The 12715-nt window shown below is 63.1% G+C and overlaps 1 protein-coding gene across 1 annotated transcript in view; it reads right to left on the reverse strand.

Annotated features, from left to right (window-relative positions):
- The window catches only part of PRKCQ (protein kinase C theta), a 29722-nt gene extending 18522 nt beyond the window's left edge, over positions 1-11200 (reverse strand). The window contains exon 1 of the mRNA XM_056114555.1: positions 11190-11200. The gene's annotated coding sequence lies outside the window, so the exon portion shown is untranslated. The remainder of the gene's footprint in view (positions 1-11189) is intronic.
- Positions 11201-12715: the final 1515 nt, after the last annotated feature.

Raw genomic sequence — 12715 nt, forward strand, 5'->3', positions numbered from 1 at the left:
CTATTTTGGTTACAGCCGTTAACATGACACCGCAAGACCCTTCCAGGCTATTTATGAGCGTGCGGGTACTGGGCAGTCGGCAGCTGGCCGCTGTGGTTCGGACGTTTGCGGAAAGTGTGCTTTCTTCACGAACTCGAACAGGGACACATACACGGTGAGAGCACCTCCCATGTGCGTGTGCCTGGGTCAGATAATGACCCTCTCATAGAAGCCTCCAGACCAGCCCCCAGTTCTGCCCTTGCCGGGATAAAGGCTTCTCAGAAGCCCCCACGCTGACCACTCCGCTTCCCTCACCCGAGCCGGGACCATCGCAGCCCCAGGAGTCGGGCTGAGTGTGAGTGAGTCCGTGTGTCTTGTGCCTCTGTGTGTGAACCCTCATGTGTCTCTGTATCTGTGTGGATAAGTGGATATGGCTTGTGTGAGTGTGTGCGGATCTGCGGGAGTCTGTGAATCTTGTGTGCATAAATCTGTGTGAATTCCTGTGAATCTTGTGTGTGTGTGTGTGAATACATGAGCATGTGTGAATCAAAAGGTGTCTATGAATCTTGTGTGTATGTGAATATGTGAGCATGTGTGAATTTTGTGTGGGTGAGTATGAAGTGGTGTGTGTGACTCTCCTCTGTCTTGTGCATGGGTATGAATCTTTGTGGCTCTTATGTGAGTGTATGAATCTTGTGTGAGTGTGTCAGTCTGTGAGTGTGACACTCCTGTGTCTTACGTGAATGTGTCTGGTGTAAATCTTTTTTGAGTGTGTGAATCTGTGTATGGGTACTTTTGTCTGTTGCCGAGTCTTGCAGGAGCATTGTGTATCTTCGGTATTAGCCCTTTATCTGATGGTGGCTCATGAATGTTCTCTCGTTTGCGGTATGGTGCTGTTTTATTTTCTGAGAGTTTGGGTTGGTTTTTATTTCAAAGGTAGAAACTTTTGAATTTGATAGACAGGTTGCATTTTTCTGAGAGCAGTTATGATTCAGAGCAAAATTCTTCATCAGGTGTCTGCGCACCTCATCCCCCCAAATTGCAGTAACTCCCACGAGCAGGGTGGAAGGTCTGTCAGCACCAGTGGGCCACCAGGTGGGACACTCTGTGGGATGGACACGTGGACCCAGACCCTTGGCCCAGACAGCATGGCATGGCAGTGTCATTGCCCGCCAAGCCCCACTGCCCTGCATGCACAGACTCTAAAATACTCGAAAATACTCGAAAAAACTCTAAAATAAAACAGTGGAGCAGGAAAGGGGCAGCGGGGAATGCTGGACAGTCCACTCTGAGGTCCAGCCCACCCCAGGGTCTATCCCACCTCTGAGTTCAGCACAATTTAGGGTCCAGCCCACTCCGAAGTCCAGCCCTCTCCTGGGTCCAGCCCACCTCAAGGTCCAGCCCTCTCCTGGGTCCAGCCCACCTCAAGGTCCAGCCCTCTCCTGGGTCCAGCCCACCTCAAGGTCCAGTCCTCTCCTGGGTCCAGCCCACCTCAAGGTCCAGCCCTCTCCTGGGTCCAGCCCACCTCAAGGTCCAGCCCTCTCCTGGGTCCAGCCCACCTCAGAGTCCAGCCCTCTCCTGGGTCCAGCCCACCTCAGAGTCCAGCCCTCTCCAGGTGCACAACCTGCGCTTCCCAGGACTCGCCTGCCTGGCGGTTCCCATGGGAAAGCGCACAGAGTCACGCTCTTGCTATGTCTGCCAGGAATGCAGCACTCAGGGCTGTGAGCAGGGCACGGAGGCCACGGCCATGCTCCGGCCATGCAGCCATGCAGATCTCCAGCTGTGGGGTGGGGGAGTGTCCAGGATGGAGCCTCTGTACCCCTGTTTCCACGGGGCAGAGGTCTGGGCTGTGGGTCTCTGCAGGGCCTGGCCTGGGGAAGGACGGGACAATCCCAGGCTCTTAGGTGTGGCCTTTCCTTGACCCTTGGATCGACCCCCAGAACCCCACAAGCCTGCAGGGCCGGGGCCAGCAGAGCATGACCAAGGCACCCTTCCTTCCCTCCATCCGCCTAGCAGTGGGAGTCTGGGACCCTCCAGGCAGTGTCTAGAGTCTCGCTGCAGAGCCTGCATGTCCCTGTGCCAGCTGGGTGGTGAGGCTGCAGGGACCCCCTCATGCCTCTTCCCGACACTGATGTCACAGTGCCCGAGGCTGCATCTACAGGGACAGGGCCACTTGCCTGTGAATGAGGGGGTCACTCATGGATCTGGGGGGCAAAAGGAATTCCTCATGGACAGAGAGCCTCTGAGAGAGGGGACACGGGGGCCCATGGGAGGTGCATGAGCCCCATGGGGGACCGGCTTGGCTGTCCACACACAAAGCACCAGTTCGGGTCTGTCCTCCTGGCTGGCCCAGAGGAACAGCCAGCCCAGGGCCCAGGAGCACTGCCTCAAGCCACTGCCAGTGGGGAATGTCACAGAGCCGCCCCAGGCCAGGGGTGCATTCCAGGGCCCCCAGCTCTCTACCGGTCCCCTGCGGGGCGGGGGAGGACAGAGGGGGGCAGGTGACGAGAGCCAGCAGGCAGCTATGATGAAGAGCCCACCCCTCCCTCCTCCTCCTTGAAGGCAGAGCCTGAGACAGAGAATCCGGAGAAACCAGAAAGTCCCGGGAAGGAGCTCTGGCTGGCCAGCAGCGGGGGATGGCTGCGGCTCGCGGTCACAGGAGTCCCCCACTCAGAAAGACCCACTAGCAGCCTACCGTCACCGGCAGATGGGACAAGGCTCATCCAAATGACAATGGGGCAGGGCTGGGGGACAGGGGTGCCCAGAGGGTCCTGGCACAGCCCCACATGGTCTCCGGGCACTCGTGGGAGCAATCCCTGAGCACCGCCGGGGGTGGCCCCCAAACAGATGAAAATACCGACACAGAAACCCCAGGAGGTCTGGTCCCGGGCATAGCCCGAACACCACCCACAGAATCAAGTCCAGAGTCACAGCTCAGGCTCTTCTTCCTCGGGCCAAAGTTGGTGGGATTCATGGTGGCCGCGAGCCTTGGGATGAGGGCCCACAGCTGTGGGTCCCCCCCGATGCCAGGCGGAAGCCCAGCTTCCCGCACACGTATGAAGACGAACACACTCCCGCCCCGCAGAAGGGAGCCGCTTTCGTCAACAGGCCCTGCAGCGACCCACAACTTTCAGTTTGCAAAACCACAGCTCACCTCAAGGCAGACGTCGTGGATAGAGTCCCACGGCACGTCCAGCTGAAAGATGCCGAGTAAACAAGCCGGGCAGGAAGCGGGGGTCCCAGGCCCCCAGCCTGCACGCGGGCACCTGGCCGGGGAAGCAGCAGACATGAGCTGTAGGTGGAAGCTTCCAGGCCCTTCCGGCAGCTCCTTCAGAGCCAGACTTCATCACGGAACTGAAGGGCTCTCAGCTGGTCTGCCCTGCGCCCACAGCCCGCAGCTGCTCCCGCCTGCTGTCCGTGCTTTGAGAGGGAGATCCAGAGAGAAGGGCGCAGCTCGGTCTCCCCAGGATTTAGGCCGGGGCGTCCCTTGGAGGGCTGGACCTGTAGCTGGGGACCGCTCGGAGCCCACCAGGCTCCCCTCTTGGTGATGAGGGGCTTCGCAACCCCGAGTGCGCGCCACCTCATTCATGGCTGTGCCAGCTGTGGCAGGGACATAGCGCTCAGGGCCACTGGCCAGCCTGGCCCCCTGGGCCCTCAGCAGCCATCCGCAGTGAAGGATGGAAAGGAAGGTGGGAGTGCCTGGCCCGCTGGACCTTCTGATCCCAACACTGGTGTCTGCGGTGGGGAGGGGAGGGGCGTCTCCCACGGACACAGTCTCCTCCGGGGACTCTCCCTGCTCCGCCCCTGCCTTCCACCTCTGGGGATGCTCTCTGGGATCCACCCCTGCTTTCCACCTCTTCTCCATCTTCGCTGGTTTTTTTTTTTTTTTTGGCTCTTCTTGCCAGAAACTAAGCCATTTCTCTGCTCCTTTCTTGTAACTGCCTTTCTTCCCTTTCTCCCCAGAGAAAGTGGCTTCTCAGGTCCCACCTGTCTTGTCACCCCATCACTAGCCGATGACCGATCCTGGACTTTACTGAGGAATATTTTACAAAGAAGCTACCAGCCACCAAGGGAGCAAAGAAAGTCTCTTTACCAACTGGCGCTGGAAACCTGGGCAGCTGCCAGAAAACAAACAAACAAACCCCAAAACCAAAACACTGAGCCAACGTGGAGATGAATTCAGAACTGGATTCGGGACATGCATGTCAGACCCATGGCCATAAAATACGCAGAAGAAACACAGCCTGGAAACCAGACTCGGATATGTGTTTGGTGCTCGCGAGGGAAGGAAAGCAGGGCCAGACAGGACCGCGTGGGGCTATGGAGCCTGCAGAGCCAGGGAAACATCCACCAGTGCAGAAGGACAGCCACTGGAATGGGGGAACATTCGCAATCTCAGGCCCGACAGGGTTCCCGGGAAGCACAGAGAATGCAATGGAAAGGGCCAGGACGGGCTTCAAGGCAGAGCCTCAGCTTGGTGTGTGAGCCTGGGTCCCGGCCTTGCCTGGCACAGTCCCCCGGGGCACAGCCAGGAGAGACTCCCCAGCACAGCTGGGTGTGGCCCAAACAGAAGGTCCCAGCGGAGGCCGGGGCCCTGAGCGGACACTTGATCAGGAAGGCTGGGGACACCGCTTTTGGGGCTCACCCGGAAGCTACAGAACCACGGGCAGCCCCGCTTGGTCCCTGCAGGCCCAGAGCTGGCCACAGCCTCAGGCCCGTGGGCGGGTGATGGGCCCCAGGGAACACCCCCCTGGCTCTGCCATTTGCATCTGCCATTTGCAACCAGAGGACAGATCCAGAGGGCAGGAGAAGGACACTGGGGTCTCACACAGGGTCATGGGAATCGGATCCAGGAGGGCACCAACACTGTGCTCCTGGGGCACAGGCAGGGGCACGGGCTGCTCACACAGCCAGGATGGGCATGCGCCAGGCACCGACTCAGGCACGTAAAGCAGCACGTCTGTGGTCTGTGGTCCCCTCCCCGCCCTGCGCCCCCCCGCCCCCACTTGCCCTTGGTTACTCATTAATCGGCTGGAGAATGTGCGAGAAGTCGGTGGTGCTGGCATTTCTCAGAGGATCTGTGGCCCTAAGCTGGTCGCTGGCAAGGCCCGGAGCTGGTAGGTGGGGAGGGCCTGGCCGTGGAGGGGGTAAGGAGCAGATGCCCCACGTCCAGGCAGCACTCTGTTCCAGGTCTGGGTCCTGTCCAAGGTCTCAGCATCCTCTCCGCATATCTGGTCAGTAGTCTCTGGGGCAGAGGCTCCCCTCTAAGGTGGCACACAGGGGACAGCCCACAGTCCTTCTGGCCGCCCAGCCCTTCCCCCACACACACACAGCTCACCTGCCTCTCGCACCAGTGGCCCTGCCCTCCCTCTGCTCAGACCAGGTGGCCCTCTCTGAGCTGGGTGCTTGTCTCCCTCACTGTGCCCAGGGCATGGACCTTGGGCGATGGTGTGCTGTGGGGGCGGGCGGGGGTGGCACACTATGGCCAGGGATCCTGGGGAGGGTAGCCAGGCTCTCGCTTGGCATGTGGGTGTGCCGGGGATTGGAACCAAGGCCTCGCTCCAGCCAGCAGCCACGCCCCCCGGCACTCGCCCTGGAGACGGGTCTCACGAGGCGGCGGGGTTCCCACGAGCCAAGACCTGTCGCTTCTCAGGAGGGTGACGCCATGCGTGTGTTCCAGGCACAGGGCCCTCTCTGCTCCTCAGCCTGCTCCAGGCGGGGGCTGACCCGTACCCCTGCCCCTCCTCCTGCCTGCCCCCCTCTGGGGAGCTGTGGCCCCTTCGGGTTTACTTGCTGAGTTGGAACAGCCCATGCTAGTGGCTGGTCAGCGATCTGGGTAGCACCTGCAGGCGAGCGTGTCCTCCGGGCTCCCCTCTCCTCCCCGGCTCTCCGCCGGGTGCTTCCGTGTCCTGTTAATGCCCACAGGCCGGACGAGGAAGGGATAGCGGCCTGAGCTGTGTGGGCAAGTGCCTCTATTCGGGCTGACAGCATTCCAGGGGTGCCGTCTCTCATGCCCAGTAAGCATCCGTGACGCCGAGCGACGCAGGCTGCTCCCCAGGCCTCTTCCCGGCCACCAGCGCTGCCTTTCCCAGCCTGGATTCCCTGAGCTGAGCCGGATGGAGAGCGCCAGCTGCGACCCCCTGGGCTTGGCAAGCTGTGGGGGAGGCGCCCAGGAGTTGGGGGACCGTGCCCAGGGATGCAGCAGGGGGGAGGGGTCCATGCCAGCAGGCCCAGCTTCTGAGGAGGACCCAGAAGACCTGGGGGGAAGGGAGGTGTTTGGGGGTGTGGTCCAGGAGCCAGCTGAGGGGAGAAACTGAGACATCGTGCCAGGCAGGACTTTCGGGGACGGGGAGGCAGGAAAGCACCCAGGGCGTGCGGGCGCAGGGCCGGCTGTGAGGACTCAGGGAAGGGAGGCCCTGAGTGTGACTGGCACTGCCCAGGGAGCTGGCTCGCAGCTCTGACCCCACCGAGCCCCTGCAGGCCAAGCAGGTGAGGGGCCAGGACGCCGGGGTCACTGCGGGCCACGTGGGTGACCCTTGGCCCTGTTTCCTCCCCCGGAGCCTGTCTCCTGACAGTGGCCATGCTGAGTAACGCTCCTGGGATCCGGCTCCTGGCACGCGCCTGGCAACACCCTGGAAATGGGCCCCACGTGTCCACAGCTATTGGAGGGATGGGCAGCACCAGCGTGAGAGTGGATGCTAGTGACTCATGGAGACTGCGGGTGAGTCCGGGTGGGGACCGTCCCCAGACAACAGTGAGAGTCAGGAGTGACCCTCTGGAGAGAAAGTCCCCACCCCACCCTGGGTTCTGACACAAATAAACACTCGGTAGAAGTAGACTCCACGGGTGGCAGGACAGAGACCCACGAGCCACAGAACTCAGGGAAAACTGAGTCGGAGCAAGTGGCCCCTCGGAGGAGGGGAGAACCCCCAGAGGAGGTAAATCTACCTCCTGGAGGATGTGAGACCCCGCAGAAAAGGTGAGAATCCCCCAGAGAGGTGACATCCCCCCTGGAGGAAGTGAGACCGCACAGAAGAGGAGAGAATTCCCCAGAAGAGGTGAGATCCTCTGGAGGAGCTGGGGCCCCCCTGGAGGAGCTGGGGCCCTATAAGTGAGACCCCCAGAGGAGGTAAAGCCCCCCAGAGGAGGTGGGACCCCCCCGGAGGACGGGGGTCTGAGGCCCCAGAAGCGAGACCCCCAGAGGAGGCGAGACCCTTGAGGGCTCCTCCAGGGACATCAGGCAGGACTGGTGGTGGCTGGGGAGGGCGTGTCACTGTGTGCCTGTCTTGCTGGGGTCGCACCCCAATCCTGGCCCCGGGAGGAGCTGGAGGCAACTGCAGAGCCCCCGTGCCCCGCACAGCTGTCTCAGAGAGGGGCGTCCTGGGGGCGCTGACAGACTGGGAGCATGAGTCAGTGCCCGGCCAGGGAGCTGTCTGGGCCTGAGCCCAGTCTGACCCCAGGACCCTCCTGTCCCCGGAGCACCATGTGCAGCCCTGGACCCCCTGCCCGCAGCCCCCACACTCCTGAACACAGCCCCCACGCGAGGAAACAGGCTCAGAACCACAACAACCGCCCATGTCCACAGAATGGACAGACCTACACCTGCCTTACCGGGGGGGAGGGTGGGGGGGGGGAGACTGAGCATCTGGCGGGAGTGGGGAGCCGTCCCACTGCCATAACCCCCCAAGACACAGCAGGGCTGGGCGAGACCTGATGGGAAGGGTCCAAGGTCAGCCCAGTGCGTGGACAGGCGGCTGCCCAGGTGGGGTATTGCCTGCTTGTCCCCCTCCCGCCACATTCTACAGGGGCACCGCGGGGTGGGCTCAGCCAAGCTGCTCCACGTGGCACTGCGCCCCCATCCCCATGCCCACACCCCGGCCCCTTCCTGGCTAAGTCCTCTTGGCTGAAGGGCCCCTCTCCACAGGCCGGGCACTCCTTATCCTTCGCTGAATGTCCCGGTCCCTTTGGCCAGGCACTCCCCCACTTCTGGAACATTCTTGCCCAGTTCACTGCTGCCCACCCCAGGTCTCGCCAAGCCGACACCTCTGGACCAAGACTCTGACACCCACTCCCCACATGTAGGCCTGTCCCCTGTGACACATTCACTCGGCACAATGTGGGGACTCCTGTGTTCTGGCCCCTCCCAGGAGATGGCCAGCAGCGTCAGGGGCCTGCGGAGCCCATCACAGGAGAGCCTTCCACAGGGGTCCTTGGTGCTTTGCTGCTCACAGGAGGAAGCGGATACAAGGCAGCGAGCATGCTGAGCCCCTCAGCACAGCCCCGAGGACAGGCCATGGGGCCTGCGGGCACCAGGACAGCCGCGGAGCCTGTCCCTGATTCTCAGCCTGGTTCTGACCACCTGTGAGAGGGCACTGCACCTTCACCGCATCTCCTGCCCAGCTCTGCTGCCCACCTTGGGCTCGCTGGACTCTTGGCTGACCTGGATAAGACCCCCGCGCCTGCGGCATGGCCCCAGGGAGACCCCCACATCCGTGGCCTGACCCCGGGGAGAGGGGCCTTTTGGGAACTGAGTCTGAGGAGCCGTTGCGGCTTCCTAGTGGCTCTGAGCACAGCTGCAGCCACGATTCTGCCCCCGAGGGTGTGTGAGCCAAGGGGTTTCAGGGAGAGCCCAGTGCCCGGCAGCAGGCTCCAGGCCGTCAGTCCCCACTGGTCCGTGAGGAGAGACATTCTCCACAGACCACAGGGGTGGCTGCGGCCCTGGGCATGGCTGGTGGGGATGGACCAGGGGTTCCGGCCAGGGGGAAGGTCCGGCAGGTCTGGAGAAAAACACACAGGCCGACACGGAATGCAGCTGGGCCCATCCGGTGAGGACAGGGGCTTCCAACAGGGCTGCGGAGAGCCATGCCCTGATCCCCGGCTCACAGCAGACCAGCACAGGGCTGAGGGAAGGGCAGGCTGAGCGTTGGTGCCCACAGAGGGGTACTCCTGCCCGAGAGGATGGAGAGTGAGACTCCAGAGGACAGCACAGGTGCTGGCGGGTCTCAGCTCCTGAGACATAGAAATGGACAAACGCCCGCACGATTCCCACCGCCAGACGTGCCCGGCAAGGTGGAGAGCAGGGGGGTCTAGTGTCTCCTGGGGTAGTTTCTGTCTGCAAGAAGCACTGTGGACAGTGCTGGGCGGGCCCCAGGGCACCGAATCTCCCACTCACCAGCCCCCAGAGCTGAGGGCCCCCCCCCCAGGGGCAGGAGGGGACATCCTCTGCCCACGGCAGCCAGGACTGAGGTGCTGTGAAGACCCACCGAGGTGCACTCCCCTAACAATGCTGCGTCTACCACCTGTCACTCGGTCACCTCCCAGTCCATCAAACTGCCCTGTGGTCACTGGCAGCATCTGGTGCCCACAGTGTGGCAGGACTTGGCCCTAAGTCCATGGCAGGCTCAGTGCCCGGGGGGCCGTGACGGATCCCGCTCTCCCAGCCGTTCTGCTTGAGTGATGTTCGGCAAGTCCCCCGTGTCCCCTGCAGGCTCGAGCAGTGGTGAGGGAGCAGCTGCAGCAGGGAGGACCGGGGGATGCGGGCACTGAAGTACCAGGCTTGGGACGGCACCACGGGGGTCTGTCCCTGTTTCCAGTGACCTGCTGATTTAGGCCTGGGTCATGTGGCGGGGGCCCACCATGATCCCAAATGAGCTCCCCTGCCACCACCTGGGCTCTGGGCACCTCCAGCCCCACACACTGACACAGGACCCCCACCCCGCGGGGCTGAGCAGCACCCGTGCACTGAACCACCCAGGCTGATGGGCCGAGATTCAGCAGGGGGCCCCGCATCTCCTGAGCTCTGCTTGGGAGAACCATCCTCCCAACCAAAAATGATATAAATGTGAATTCTTGTTTAGGTAATGTTATCTGGGTTTTAAAAAACCACACCGAGTTTTCATTTTAAATAACTTGGAGGAGAATTGCTTTTAAAACAAACAAAAGGTTGAAACTGTCTAGAATGAGATTGAATCGCCCATGCCTAAGGAGCATGGCAGCAAGTGCGGGGCAGAGCCCTGTGTCTGTCAGGGGCCTGCAGAGCCCGTTAGAGGAGAGCCAGTCTCCGGGCACGCCAGCATCGTTTATAAGGAGCTTTGTGGAGCTTTGCTCCCCATGCCAGCCACAGCCTTGCACCCTAAGCCCTCATGCCCAGAGCCAGCCCGGCCCCGTGCACCTGCGGTCCCTCTGGGAAATACCCTTGACAGGGCTCTGCCCACGCGGCTCCAAGAGCGACCCCGGCGCCACACCCCCATACCCCGTACCCCGTTAGAGCCGCAAACCTGGGCGGAAACAGTCACTATAGGCAGCAGTCCCCGGCGTGGGGACTCTCAGGGGGGCCTGGGCTGCAGGGCACCTGTCGGGAGCCCATCCCAGGGAGGGCCGAAGTGAGCAGGGCAAAGTGGGGCCCAGGGCTCCCCCGACCCCACCCCGCATCCAGTTCCTAAGTTTCCGAGGAAATTACGGAGGCGACGTGGGGGCTCGGGGCCAGGGGCTCAGGGCCAGAGGCGACTGCAGGAAGAGGCGGGCGGGGGGCACTGCCAGGGCAGGGGGCACTGGGGGGTGCCGTGGAGGGGGAGACGGCAGGGGTCCGGACGGGCGGGCGGGGGCAGCCCGCGGCGGGGCAGCCTGCGGAGCTTCAGACGCGCGGCCGCCGCCCAAGCAAATGTCACTCCTGCCCCCGACAGCCTCTCGGAGCGAGCGCAGCATCCGCCGGCGGGCAGGTGCCGGGGCCCGGGCTGACCCCGGGCGGGCTCCGGATGTGCCCTCCGGGGAAGGGCAGAGAGCCCCCCGGGGCCACCGTCGGGGCCGCTGCGCCCGAGTCCGGTCCTGGGCGCACGGGTCCCCGGAACCTCCCCGCTCCCGGGACCCGGGGGCGCAGGCGGCGGGGACACTGGCCAGCTGGGGGTCAGCCGGCGGGGCTGCCCAGAGCCGGAAAGTCCCGGCAGAGGATGCTTCTCCCTGCCAAGGCGACAGCCGTGACCCCCGGACGGCCAGGTTGGCGTCCCCCAGCCCCGGCCGCTCCTGCCCTCTGCCAGGCTGCCCAGGGCGCAAACTTAGCACCGTGGCACGCAAGGGGCCGGCACGGCCGCGCCGCAACCGGGACCCGAAGTCCGCACGCCGCCGGCCGGGGCCCCGTATCCCCTCCTCGGCCCCGCACGGCGGGGGTTTCCCGCCTGGGGCCCCGGAGCGCCCTCCCGCCCGCGCCCCCCTACCTGCGGCGGCCGCTGCTCCGGGCGGGCGGTGAGCGCGCTCGGCGGCCGGAGGGATGTGCACCGCGGACACGGCAGCCAGGGGGCGCTCGCACGTCCGCGCCCCGCCACCGCCCTCGCCCCGCCCCTGCCCAGCCCCCAAGACGCCTGGCCCCGCCCCCCAAGAGCTCGCAGGTCCAGCCACCGCCCTCAACCCGCCCCGAGCTCCAGGTCACGCCCACCACTCTCACTAGGCCCCGCCCCGGTTTCCAGCCCCGCCCTCCACTTGCACTCAGCACCGCCCTCAGCGCTCCCGGCCCCACCCTATACCCGCCTTCAGCCCCGCCCCCACGCCCCGGGCCACGCCCTCCGCCCTCAGTAGGCCCCGCCCACAATGCCCGGCCCCGCCCTCCACCCTCCGTCGAACCCGCCCACAGCTCCCGGCTTCGCCCACCACCCACACTCGGCCCCACCCCCAGTTCCGTCCCTGCTCCACCCTCCATCCTCATCCTGCCCTGGCCGCTCGCCCTCCATCCTTGCCCCCTGGGCTCAGGGAAATTGCCTGGACCCTATAAAACATCTCCCCCCTGCTCCCCGAGCCCTCCCACACGTAGTTGCAAACGGAGGGCCTGGAAGGGCGATTGTAGCCAAACGTAGGAGGGGGAACAAAGGAAGGTCAAGGGCAATGGGTGACAGGGAGGGGGGGAGAGGGGAGGGTGGGTTGCTGGGTCTGGGGAAGGACAGGAGGGCGGGTCACCCCGCGCCCACGGAGCTCCAGCTCCTTCCCAGCACAAAGCTCTGCCGTGGCTGCTCTCTCCCCATTGCACATGACTGCTAAGACTTATTCCAGAACTTGTGTTATTACAATATCCCAATACCAGAGATAGAATGGTACCCGTCCATCCCCGTGTTTTTTTGTTTGTTTTGTTTTGTTTTTATTTAGAGGAAGCAAGATTAAAAGGTATAAAAGAGCAGAGTCCTGGACTGGGCCAGATGCAGCAGAGAGAGACTTGCAGGCTGCAAACCAGAGGGCCTGCCAGTAGCCCACCAGAATGAAAGTCTGTGTGCCAGGAACGGGGTCCTTCTCTCTTCTGTGTGGTGGTCTAGTGGCTAGCAGCAGCAGCTGCCCCTCCAGTCAGGATAGTTTAGCAGAACCCAGTGCCACTTGGGAAGGTTCCAGGGGGGGGGGGCTGTGATGGGTGGGGTATCCACTCTGCTCACTGTACACTTGCTGCTGAAATTTGGTGGGAAATTGGTATCTGTGGCTGGAACCAGGGGCAGGACTGAAGCAGCACCCCCCCCCCCATGCCCTGCCCATCCCTCCCAGTCCCTACTGAGAAGTCCGCAGCCTCTGCAGATTCACAGGGAACCTTCCAGTTCCAGACGCCTGCTGTGACTTCTTCAGACCTCCTAAAAACCATCACGTGGCAGAAGAATGGGCACTGTCCACACTGCAGGGCAGGGAGACCAGCCCCCGCTCTGCCCCCATTTCTTGTCTCACTATTTTGAGACGGTTAGGTGCAGGGCCCTGATGTTCTTGTCATCCGCCA

This window comes from Sorex fumeus, unplaced genomic scaffold (assembly GCF_029834395.1).
Source record: "Sorex fumeus unplaced genomic scaffold, SorFum_2.1 ptg000026l, whole genome shotgun sequence".
Lineage (NCBI taxonomy): Eukaryota > Metazoa > Chordata > Mammalia > Eulipotyphla > Soricidae > Sorex > Sorex fumeus.